Consider the following 13681-nt stretch of genomic DNA (forward strand, 5'->3'; position numbering starts at 1 on the left):
TAAGCTGCCTGATCTTCTTGTCCAAACTTCCCATTTGTTGTTGAGTTTGTGCCTTTGCTGCTGTTGCTTCTTCCAACCCATTGGACTCATATATCTCATTCAATTGACAACATCTTGAAAGATTTTCGCCAACAAACCTCTTTCCTTTTCACCTTTCTTTCAAACTCGCCATCACCTTACGGTGCCCATGAGGATTTTCACCAATAAGACTCTCTCATTTTATTTCTCTAAAATCCCCATCGCCTTATGGTGCCCGTAAGGGTTTTCACCAGTAAGACTCTCTCATTTTTTATTTCTTTCAACTCTTTATCGGCTTATGGTGCCCGCGAGGGTTTTCACCAATAAGACTCTCATTTTCATTTCTTTCCTGATTTCTTACACTGAGGAAAACAAGTAGTACCCCACGATGTATCATCATATCCATTACATGCTTAGCTTTAAAATTATCAAAAATTGATCTGAAGGACTTTCTTTCATTGTAACTTGACTTTTGGATAAGGTTAGAAAAGGATGGCAAGAGGCTCAAACGACACTTTTAAGTGGGGGGGAGGGACTTACAACTTTTGGAATCGACTCAAACAACACATTAACTCATGCCCCAGTTTTTGTTGACTGGGTGACTAAAATCTTTATTTGGTTGGACCAACCCTGAATAGGGCAGCCTACATATCTCACTCCCAAGAGAGGATAATCAGGTCGCACGTAGTTCTACAAGCCTGTATTTTGTTTTGATTTGATTTTTCTCTTCTTTCTCTTTTATCTTTTATTATTATATATTTTTCATGCTTTTCTTTTATTCTTCTTTTCTTGACATCTTAATTTTTACTCTGTTTTGATTTCAAAAGAGGGATTTGAAAGAAAAATAGAAGTAAGATCAAATGGGGTAGACAAAGGATGACACAATGTTTAGATAGCAGAATGAAGTGCCTTCATTATATCAACCTTAAAAAATGCAAGTATTAAAACATGCAATAGAATCAACAAAGGATAAAATATCATACAGAATATCTTTTGACCGCATCAGCATTGATAGCCATTTCTGCCATTTGCCTTCAATATCTATCAAATATAAGGCTCCATTGGGAAACACTTTCTTCACAACGAAGGGACCTTGCCAATTTTGGGAGAACTTGCCTTTCGCTTCAACCTAGTGAGAAAGGATACACTTCAATACCAACTGAACAACTTCAAAATACCTGGGTCGTACCTTTTTGTTATACGCTCGATTCATTCTCTTCTGATATAATTGGCCATGACATACTGACGTTAGCCTTTTTTTCTCAATCAAACTTAATTGTTTCAATCGGATTTTGACCCACTCGTCATCATCAATATCTGCTTCCACAATGGCTCAAAGAAAGGGAATTTCAACTTTTGCAAGAATGATTTCTTCTGTCCCATACACCAATAAATATGGAGTTGCCCCTGTTGAAGTGCGAACAGTAGTATGATAACCTAGCAATGCAAATGGCAATTTTTTATGCCACTGTCTAGACCCTTGTACCATTTTCCGCAGTATCTTCTTGATATTCTTATTGGCGGCTTGTACAACGCCATTAACCTTTGGACAATATAGAGTGGAATTTCAATGTGCGATCTTAAACTGTTGACACACTTCTTGCATCAAATGGCTATCGAGATTGGCAGCATTGTCTGTAATGATCATCTTAGGAAGCCCAAACCTGCAAATAATGTTGGCATGAACAAAATCTACTACTGCCTTCTTTGTTATTGACTTGAAAGTTATTGCTTCTACCCACTTTGTGAAGTAATCAATGGCCACCAAAATAAATCTATGCCCATTTGACGCTTTCGGCTCAATCGGCCCAATCACGTCCATCCCCCAAGCTACAAAAGGCTATGAACCAGATATCGTGTGCAACTCAGCAGGAGAAAAATGTATCAGATCACCGTGTACTTGACATTGATGACATTTCCAAACAAAACAAATAGAATCCCGCTCCATAGTAAGCCAATAATAACCTCCTCAGAGTATCTTCTTTGACAAGATATACCCGTTCATATGCGGACCACATACTTCAGAATGTATTTCAACCATGATCGTCGAGGCTTCTTTTCCATCCACACACCTCAAAAGTCCCAGATCTGGGATTCTCTTGTATAAGATTCCCCCACTTAAGAAAAATCCACTAGCCAAACGCCTAATAGTCCTCTTTTGATCATTGGTGGCATGTGTTGGTATTCTCCTAACTGGATGTACTGCTTGATATCAAAGAACCAAGGTTCACCATCGAGCTTTTCTTCAACTACATTACAATAAGCGTGTTGATCACGACTCTGTATATGCACTGGATCGATGTAGGCCTTATCAGGGTGTTGGAGCATCTAAGACAAAGTGGCCAATGCATCAACAGTCTCATTGCAAATTCTTGGGATATGCCTAAATTTTACAGACATAAACCGTTGACATAGATCTTTCAAGCATTATCGATACAGTATTATCTTTAAATCTCGCGTCTCCTAATCACCTTGAATTTGATGGATGAGCAAATCTGAATCCCCCAAAACTAATAGTTCCTGGACTCCCATATCAACAGCTAGCCTCAAACCCAGAATGCAAGCTTCATATTTTACCATGTTATTGGTACAATAAAATCAAAGTTGCACTGTCACCGAAAAATGTTGCCCTACCTCAGAGATAAGAACTACACCGACTCCGACTTCTTTCATGTTTACAGCTCCATTAAAGAACAACTTCCAACCTGGATCAACATCTCTAATGACTTCATCGACACACAATACCTCTTCATTGGGAAAATATGTCTTTAATGGCCCATACTCTTCATCAATGGGATTCTCAGCAAGATGATCTGCTAAGGCTTGGGCTTTCATGGCGATTAGAGTCATAAATACAATGTCGAACTCGGTAAGCAATATTTGCCACTTTGCCAGTCAACCTGTTGGCATAGGCTTCTAAAATATATACTTCAGCGGATCCATACGGGAGATGAGATAAGTAGTATAGGATGAAATATAATGCTTCAACTTTTGTGCTACCCAAGTTAGGGCACAACATATTCTTTCAAGAAGTGTGTACTCGGCTTCATATGTTGTGAACTTGTTGCTAAGGTAATAAATAGCTTGCTCTCTTTTGCCTGTGACATCATGCTGGCCCAAGACACAACCGAAGGAATTGTCCATGATTGATAAATATAAGATCAAAAGCCTACCAGGCTTTAGTGGTACCAGAATGAGTAGATTTGACAGATATCTTTTGATTTTATCAAATGCTTCTTGGCATTTTTCAGTCCACTCAACCGTAGCACTCTTCTTCAGCAACTTGAAAATGGGCTCGCAAGTGGTTGTGAGTTGAGCAATGAACCTACTGATGTAGTTCAATCTACCCAGCAAACTATCACCTCCGTCCTATTGTTGAGCGGAGGTAAATCCCAGATGGCTTTGATTTTTGAGGGATCCAATTCAATTCCCCGATGGATGACTACAAACCCCAATAACTTTCCAGACGGAACTCTAAATACACATTTTGCCAAATTGAGATTGAGATTATACCTGCGAAGCCTCCCAAAGAACTTTCTTAAATCTTTAACATGGTCAACCTGACTCTTTGATTTAATAATCACATCATCTACATAGACTTCAATCTCCTTATGCATCATATTATGAAACATGGTGGTCATAGCTCTCATGTATGTTGCTCCAGTATTATTTAAACCGAATGGCATCACTTGATAAAAATAAGTCCCCATGGTATGATAAAAGATGTCTTTTCTGCATCTTCCTCATCCATAATGATCTAGTGGTATCCGGCATAGCAATCCACAAAAGAGGCTACCTTATGTTTAGCGCAATTGTCCAACAAAATATAGATGTTGGGCAACAAAAAATCATTCTTTGGACTTGCTCTGTTCAAATCATGGTAATCAACAAATACTCAAATTTTGCCATCTTTCTTTGGGACAGGAACACCATTGGATAACCATGTGGGATAACGGGCCACTCGAATGACTTTGGCTTCAAGTTGTTTCATGATTTCTTCTTTGATTTTGATACTTAGGTCAGTCTTAAACTTTCTCAACTTCTGTTTGACAGGGGGGAATGTGGGATCAGTTTGCAATTATGGGTCACTAATTCAGTCCTTAAACTAGGCATATCATCATAAGACCATGCGAAAACATCCTTATAATTAATTAATGCTTAAATCCTTCCATCTTTTAGCTGTGGCAAAGCATGTACACTGATTTTAGTTTCCCTAATATCTTCTTGATTCCCTAGATTAATTAGCTCAGTTTCATTCAAATTAGGATTCTGCTTGTCTTCAAACTGTTCCAACTCTTTGCTTATTTCTTCTAGTACCTCTTCTTCATCATATTCCCCCTCTTGCTTCATTATTCTTCATTAGTTTGGATTTTAAGATCAAGCTAAAAATTCCTCATGCATGTCATGTCATTGGAATTAGCATAAAGAGAATAGTATAAAGAAAAAGACAAAAACAAAATATATTTGACACAAAATAAGGGGACATTGCATTTCATTAAAAGGGAAAGATAGGAGGATTTAAACACAAATCACAATAGAATGTAAACAAGCTAAATTCTGAATTTAAATCCCCGAATAACTCAAATAAATAGAAAGAAAAACAAAATGAACTACCAAAACTCCCTCCTGATGGGGAGAGGAGTGACTTCCCAATTGTTGAGCTGGACCTCAAGACCTAAGAATAGCACATCCGTCTCCGTCTCCTATTTCAACCATGTTAACATCAATCAGCAGCTTCTGGAAGTCATCAACCAATTCAGCTTCAAATTCTATTGGTTTCGTGACATCACTCTTGACAAATGATTCACTGAGTAGCGGTATTGGGCGAGGGAGTGACCATGTTTTCTTTTCCCTACCCTTGGCCTTCTTCAAATATTAAGCCGTAGGTTCAAATCCCAGACCAAAGGTGCCCATGTTCTCTCTCGGATATATAAGACGAACGATACCATGTAGAGATACTCCCAAACCCTTCCCTGGCAAAAATCCATATTTCAAAAGCTCACTCACCATCATGATAGAAGAGGAAGACAATTGTGGTCCCGGAATAACCTTTCCTTCAATGATACGATCTACTGGCACTGCATCAAAAGTTTGATAGACAAATGTCTTCTCTACATTGTTTGCTTCAATTAGAGACACGAGAGAATATTTGTAGGCGGACAAATCCCCTTCACCGTAAATAACCACTTCTTTCCTGTCATACTCAAACTTGATCATTTGGTGTAATGTAGATGCGACCGCCTTAGCCTTATGGATCCACGGTCTTCCCAATAACAGATTGTAAGAGGAGTCTATATTCAATACTTAAAACTCTATGGTGAAATCAATAGTCACTATAATCAATATTAGTTCTATTTCGCCAATGGAGTTTGATTTTGCGCCATCGAAAGTCCTGACACATACATTGTTGGGCATGATCCTCTCAGTACTAATATTCAACTTTTGCAAAGTAAAAATAGGGTAGATATTTGCATCTGAACCTCCATCAATTATGACATGAGTGACGTAGAAATCTTCGCACTTCACTGTAATGTAAAGACCCCGGTTATGCCTTGTACCTTCAACAGGCAATTCATCGTCAGAGAAGCTGATCTGATTGACCTCAAAGATTTTTCCAACCATTTTCTCAAGATGATTTACTATAATCTCCCTAGGAACATATGCTTTATTTAATACCTTCAATATAATATCACGATGTTCCTTGGAATACAACAACAAAGATAAGAGGGAAATTTGAGCAGGGGCTTTTTTTAACTGATCTATTATTGAATACTTTGGTAACTTCATATTTGTCAAAAATTCTTCGGCTTCTTCTTCGATAATAGGTTTTTTGATAGATGAAGGTCCACTCACAATTGGCTTGGACTTTCTTAAACTTTCAGGCACGAAGCATCTTCCTGAACGAATCAAACCCCCTACCTCATCTACATCTTCCACTACTTCCTTCTAATCTGCTCATAGTTCCAGGGAACCTTTTTCGTATCAACTATCAGAGGTTGGGTCACCAGTTTGATGATAATAGGTGCCGCAAGTGCTCCTTTCACCATCAATATAGGCTTACACGGAGCTTTTATCCCCATCAACTTAGGCTTGTCTTGACTTAAACCAACGAATGCTCTGAATCCTTTCACTGTGATAACAGGTTTCTTTGTGCTTTCTTGGACTTTAGATTTTCCCATTCCTTCCTAGTTTAATGACATTGCTTTCAACGAATCTGCTACATTCACCGATTTTTCCTCATTGGTTTGTATCTTGACAATAGGCTTATAATACCTTGACAACTCTTTCCCATCATATATCAATTCTAACATATTAGTTTCAACATGGGTTGGCAGTGGATTTTGGTTAATGTTTGGGATCACCGAGGCCTGGACCAGCATCCGATTTGTGCCAATTAAATCTTGGACAGCCTTCTTTAAATACCAACATTTCTCGATATTGTGGCCTGGCATGTCAGAAAAATATGCACACCTTAAAGAATAATCCAGATTCCTCGGAGGTGGATTTGAAAGCCTTTCTTGAATTGGGCTTAAGACCTTCATCTTTCTCAACCTATCAAACAAGCTAGCATATGACTCCCCAAGAGGTGTGAACTAATTTTTGACTGCCTTATCTTTCTTGTACTCGGGCATGGGTTAGAAACTGGTTTGAAGGGGTATTGATAATTTGGTAGAGTTGATGGACGATTTTGAGGAGCTTGCGCACACCATCACAGGTAAGAAGGGATTTGGGTATATGGATGTGCACTATATACTGGGTAAGTAGGGAGTGGAATGACATATAGTGGGGTTTGCAGAGGGTAGTAATGGTGGGGAGAAATATATGGAGCTTGGACATAGGCTTGGGCTTGGGATTAGGGATACGGGCGAGGCGGTCTTTTAGGATAGGAATGGGGTCTAGCCACAACGGTCGCCATGTCCTCTTTCTTCTTTTTACCTCCAAAGGTGCTAAATCCGCAATGGCAAAACTCACTACTCTGCCGGTCTTGATTCTATTCTCTATCATCTCTCCCATTTTGAGGACTTCAATAAAAGACTTTCCTATTGCCAAAAGTAAATGTTGAAAATAGGTCTCATCCTGTGCCTGGATGAAGACCTCTATCAGCTTACTCCCCTTCATTAGCAGCCTGTTCACGCCACGTTATCGCATTTTCCCTGAAGCCTTCAGTGCTTTTACTCTTCATGTTGACTAAGGATTTTTTATCAGGAATTAGGTCAACGTTATACTGGAAATATTGCAGAAACTCAGAAGCTAAGTCATCCTAGCTGTTCCACTTGTCGATATCTTGATCGACAAACCATTGTGAAGCCAGATCAAAAAGACTCTCACCAAAGAAATCCATAAGAAACTCTTTCCTTCCCCCTGCAACCCTCAATTTGTTACACTAACGTTTCAAGTGTGCCACGGGATCATCGTGCCCAGCATACTTCTTGAACTTGGGTGTTTTAAAACCGAGGGAAAGGTTGACGTCTGGTAACATGCAAAGATATTTAGAGAAAACACTCTTATAACCTCCAATTCCTTAAAAATCCCTTATGGCCTGTTCTAAACTTTTCAATTTCCATGCTATGACCTCCTGTTCCTCTGTTGCGATAGGTTTCTCCGTATCAAATGGAAATACAGGTGGTTGAGTGTACGCATACGGTTCATTCATTCTCAAAGTAGTCTTCGGGGCATAATACTGACTATCTGAAACCTTCAATATTGGCTCATTGGCAGACCAAGGAAGCACCACTATCGGACGCACAGTATATGTGGGAGCTTCAGGTGGTGGCGGAGCCACGAACACTGGTGTGATTGATGGCGCCGGTTGAGCAGCGGGCCTTGATTAGAGTGCTGCTAGAGGCATACTAGAGCTACCAGGATAATATTGATGTGGAGTGAATCCTGGTGCATGCTTTGATGACTCAATAGGAGAAGAAAATTGAGCCTGAGAAAGCGGTGGGCAGTTAGAGATATTCCCAAAACCTTCAGGGAGTGGAGGAGGAGGCATGCCACTAGCCCATGCTCGATGTAGATCTATTAATTGTTGCCTAAGTCTTAGAACCTCATCATTGCATTCTGAACCTTCCGCCTTAGGATCCTGATCTGGGTCAATGAGTGAATTTTCAATCTCCCTACTAGTCATGACAAGTTTTGCTTTTGATCTAGTAAAGTACGGGTGACTAGCCAGAGTGCCGCAAACCAACCACTGTTATCTGAAAGAACATGCTCCTCAAAGAGAACACCCGTTAGGATTAGTCCACATAACAAGCATGGGAATCACATTGGTAAAATTGTCCTAGATTCATGTTCATTTGTACCAGTCTTTAAGGGTAGCGAGGTCATTTTAACATCATCCCGATCTTTCTCCTACACTCAATTTCTTCTTTCCTCCAACCATACCTCTTTTGTTTTTTTTTCGCTCTCGCTTCTCTTTTCTTTCGCATCAGTCTCTTCCCTTCCTTTTCTTGCTCGTCATCCTTTATTTCTTTTCTTCTCTCGCTATCTACCTTCATTTTATATTATTTATGACTTTTGCTTTTCTTTAAAAGAGGAAAAATAATGAAAAACAATAAAGAAAAATGATTAGATCGAACCCAAAAGTAGGTTGCCTACGTATCATGTTGTACATGAATCAGATCTTGTGTAGTTTGGGGAAAGGGGCGCATGCATAAATATCACAAAGTTGAAGATTTTTTTTTGATGAAAAATAAACAAAATAAAGAACAATGCAACGTCACAACATTTCATAAAAGAGACAACTAAAACAAACTTTGAATTTAAGACAACTTATAAACTAAACAATGAAAGCTAAACAACACTCTAGATCCACAGGACAACATACATAACTTTTTCTAATAAAGACTCTAATTTTAAAAAAACTGGACACCGACTTAACAAAGACACAACAAATACCATGACAAAAACAAAGGACTCAAAAATAAAAGAGATGAAGTGCTCCTTCAAACTGCTGCGCTGCGTGATGGCCCTGGCTAAGATGGACCTGTCTGTGGAGTTCTCGCTCTCCCATTCAAACTTTGTAACATATCCTGCAATGTATCTTTGATGCTTGGGAAGAAGCTCCTAGCACGTATTCCGGACTCATGAGGAGCACACCTAAAAAGAGTGTTTTGACATCCTTGCATAGTTATAAGCAAACTTGATAACTGAACTCTCAGTTCCTCCACTTTGGCCCCCGTACTTTCATCCTGATAGTCATTAATTATACTTTTTTCTTGTATTCTCCCTCTAAGTTGCACTGGCAATGGTCTACTGACACCCCAAGGAATAGATTGTAGCCAAAATCCATATCTCGGAGTGTATCCTGGATTGTCCAAACCTTCTTTAAGAGAATCTATGCCCATTTTCATTACATTAAGCCAGAATTGCTCATATCTGATTTCCCCTTACTATATTCTTAAAATACTCGACAACATTTTGAAGATCCAATATTGGTAGAATGTCTTAAGGTCTACCCAACTGACACATTACCCTACTAGGACTGTAAGGTCTAGTGCATTTGAGCCCTATCAGAACTAGAAGAGGTTCCATGCGACATCCGGGCAAGATTACCTTCGAATTAAGCCAACGATAAGTCCAGAGGATATTGTCATAAGTTCTTTCTTTGAGAAATTAGACTCTAGCATTGACTCCCATAGGCAACGAGAACTTATAAAAACGCATTCTTTGTTCGATGGCGTTCACTCGCTCATTTAAAAAACAATCAATCACATCTGGTCCAACCAAAGAAGGACTGTGCAAATGTTCCATCATCCATAATTGTAGTATCAAATTGCTTTCTTCAAAAGTCATAGCCCCCCTCTTACCTCAGTCAAAGACTTATACAGTTCCACCAAAATCATAGGTACAATAGTAACTCCATCCTTTTTCTTGAACAAAGCCATCACTACTGATTGTAAATGAGTGTTGATATGCCTTTCATCTAATGGGAACACTAAAGTACCTAACAATGCCAAACAGAAAACCTCAAGATGCCATTTATCCCAATTCTTCTTGGTAGTACAAAATTCATCCCAAAAGTGATCAAAACTATCTGGAGACCCGAATCTAGAGAACAAATAATCTAAGGAAATCCAAGATTATTTCAGGGACCCTAGGTGATCATTAGCCTTCAAACCACAAAGCTCGAGAAATCTCCTGCTAGAATGATTCCACGCTAGGATTAACTTCTTACCGATATATGGAAAATGAAACAGACCGGATGTTTTTGCCAAGGTAGGCGTTATTTCACAACTCCCGAACCTAAACACCAAGCTGTCTGAATCCCAGAAGGTCGATGAGGCCTCTATTAGATCTGGTCGGGGTGTGATATTCAAAAGCGATGTAAGATTGCCGAATAATTTTTCTATCTCATGCCTTTCAAAATAGTTGAGCATACCCTACCATTTGATGAAGTTTTTGGGCACCTTGGAAACCATCAAAACTCTAGATCCTGTGGACAGCTCCATCCTATAACAATACATAGAATTATGACTCACGATTCAATAAGGGCAAGAGAATTCCTGACCCTCGGGATTCTAACACAAAGAAGTGTCACATGACACAGGGACAAGCCGACCTATAACTCAAAATCGCCGAATTGAGATGCTAAGAAGACTCAACCTTGCTAGCTATGACCACTAACAAATACTTGATTAAGTAGAAAATGGACCTTAATTATTACTAGGATAACAATCGAACTTAAAAGATTACCGAACCCACCGAGGGGTGCCTACGTATCCCAACCCGAGAGACGAGAATCAGGTATGCGTAGTTCGTCCAAATTGGACCATTAATGATTAGCTGACCTACCTTAAAAGACACAAACAAAGACCGGTGAATAAAATCTTTGTGGGTTTTTAATTAGACACTTCAAATAAAACTAACACCAACAACTACGAAGGAAGAAAAAAACTTTTTGGTATTTTCGTTATATAAAATGTATAAAACTACTATCATTTTTTGCATCTTCTTCTATAAAAGTCTCCTACTAAACAAAAGATCTTTTTGAAATTTTCAAATTATGCATGCTTGCTAAAGAAGACAAAGAAAAATCTTTTTTTTTTTTTTTTGACAAAGGAGCGTAAAAGGTAAAAATATTTTTGAATTTTAAAAAACAAAAGCCATAAAGAACTCTAAAAACTACGACACTCTTTCTTTTTGACTTCCTACTTCTTTTTCCTTCTTTCTTTTTTTCCTTTTTTTTCAAATGTTTTGTCTACACGTTTTACTTCAAACACATGCTTTCTCGAAATCAGTCTGTCGAATGACTACATTATCCTCAAAGATGCCACATTTAGCACATAGAGATGCTTTACAGGTAAGTTTCCTGTAAAGGGCCACATGGGTCCCGCTAGGTCTCGATATGATGGAAATAAGCATGACCTAAAGGCTGACCTACGCTGGGGTTCACTAACAAGGTTGTTCAAGAGAGCGTATGGTCGATAGTGGATGCGACTGCTTTCCACCCACTCCATATGTCTGATGGCTCCCCCTCCTAAAATAAGGTTGACTCAATTAGAGTTCGTGTACACGTCGTGCACTCCTAGACTTGTTGCGGAAAGAATGACTTGAGTTATGCATATGATGCTTGGTATAAAGCGTTAACACATAAAGAAACACTATAAACAAAGAGCACGTAAACGGACAACAGTGATAACGACGACACAAACCAAAACATGAACAATATTTATATACCTATAATGCCAAACAAGCCGATATGACTCCAAAAATAAGCTCAAATTAAAAAAAAATCCCTAGCAGTGTTGCCAGAGCTGTCACACCTTATTTTTTTTATCAAAAAGATATAGTTTAAGGTTCGAAAGGATTTTTATTATTAAGTGACAAAAAAATGAAAATTTGTTTCGAAAAGAAATTTTTATAATTAAAACTCAGAGTCCCCACTTGGCATAAATCGGGTGTGCCAAGTCACCCGTGGATATCCTTTTTCAAAATGGTTTTGACTCTGTAACACTGATCCGCGAACAGAGATTTTGGCTAAGGAATTCTATTGACTGAGGGGAAGGTGTTAGGCACCCCTCGATCCCGTGGTTCAACCACGATTGCTTGGTGGAACGTATCGGCTAATTTGACATCAACAAGTGTACAAACCACACAAAACACATAGAGACAAACAAACAAAACAAAATAAATCCAAAAATTTAGTGCCCAGTCCAATTTATATAGACCAAAATAGCAAAATGCGAAAAATAAACGTATCTAACTTATATTAATCCTGACTATGCTCCCGCGCTTTACCTGACACCTCGGGCCTTTATCACGAACGTCTTCCGCCAACATAGTACGTCGGGGCATTCCCCGGTTAATAAATACAATGTATCTCGGGACATTCTCCGGTTAAATGAGTACATTTTGTACAAAATACGATAAACTAGAAAGAAACATTCATACGTACATTCCAACATTCAACCAAAATTCGAGTCCTAAACTTTTCCTACCCAAAACCTACGATTTGCCTATCAATCCTCAGCCTAAAACATGATACTATCTGGTTCGCCATCAATGAATCAAAATACCATAATATTCATTCTTATCCCGAATTGAACAAAACAACAACGGACCAAAATTTAACTACATTCAACTTTTATCCATTTCTCCATTCCCGACCCCCTATACTTCATTTTTTATCAATTATGCCATCAAAATTATCCCAATTAGTTTCACATATCACCGGAATCACATCGTCAAGCACATAACCATAACATTATAATATCAACAAAATCCATCGATCATGATCATACCACATATTCGCAACCAATTCAATAAATCGAAATAAAGAGAAAAGAAAGAGTTAAAGAAAGTGGACCTTTCGACAATCGATCTTTGTTGATAATAATAAAATCCGGACTTGAAATTTTGAATAAAACCTCAATGGCGACGAATCCAACTCGAATAGAACAATAGCAATCTGAAACTGAAGCCTCAAACAACCTGAAGGGAGTCCGAATCCAATTTAGTCTGAGTTTCGGTGAACTCAAATAGGACAGCGACCAAAAATCCCAAAATATATTCCAGCAAACCTTACTGTTTTCAGCAGGATTCAGCTAGAAATCAGTGGGAAACGGGAAAAATATAGAGAATTCTGAACCGGGCTCGTTGAACGAACGAAGCTGGGCAAACTTCGACGACAATTCCGGCTAGATTTCACCAGAAATCTGAAAAGGGGCGGCTGAATCTCTCAAATTCTCTCCATTTGTTTTACTTCGTTTCTTGTTATTTCTGTGTGTGTGCGCGTCTATGATGAATGTGTGCGTGATTCTGTGGATGATTTAGGTATAGGAATAGGTTGATGGAGAAGTTCGGGGTTTGTGTTCTAATGAATTTCAGTGTGTATGCGATTTTAGTGTAGAAGATAAAGAAAGATTTTAGTGCATATCCCTTTTCCAAAATGGATGAACCCCTTTTTATGTGATGAAATTCCTTTTTCTATTCTCCTCATGGATCATTTAGGAAGCTTCCTTTTTGTGGGCCCCTTTTTCCTTTTATGAATTGATCCCCCTTCAATAAGACGTGAGGGGTGGGGGGGTCATATGGGGTGAGGTGTCATTTTTTAATTGAAGGGGTAAGGGTTAGGTGTCTATTTTTTATTGGGTGAGTTGTTGGAATCTTTAAGATAAGACAAAATTAATTAGGGTTTGTTATTTAGATAAAAACAAAAGGG

Source organism: Capsicum annuum, chromosome 3, assembly GCF_002878395.1.
Source record: "Capsicum annuum cultivar UCD-10X-F1 chromosome 3, UCD10Xv1.1, whole genome shotgun sequence".
In the NCBI taxonomy this organism is placed as follows: Eukaryota; Viridiplantae; Streptophyta; class Magnoliopsida; order Solanales; family Solanaceae; genus Capsicum; species Capsicum annuum.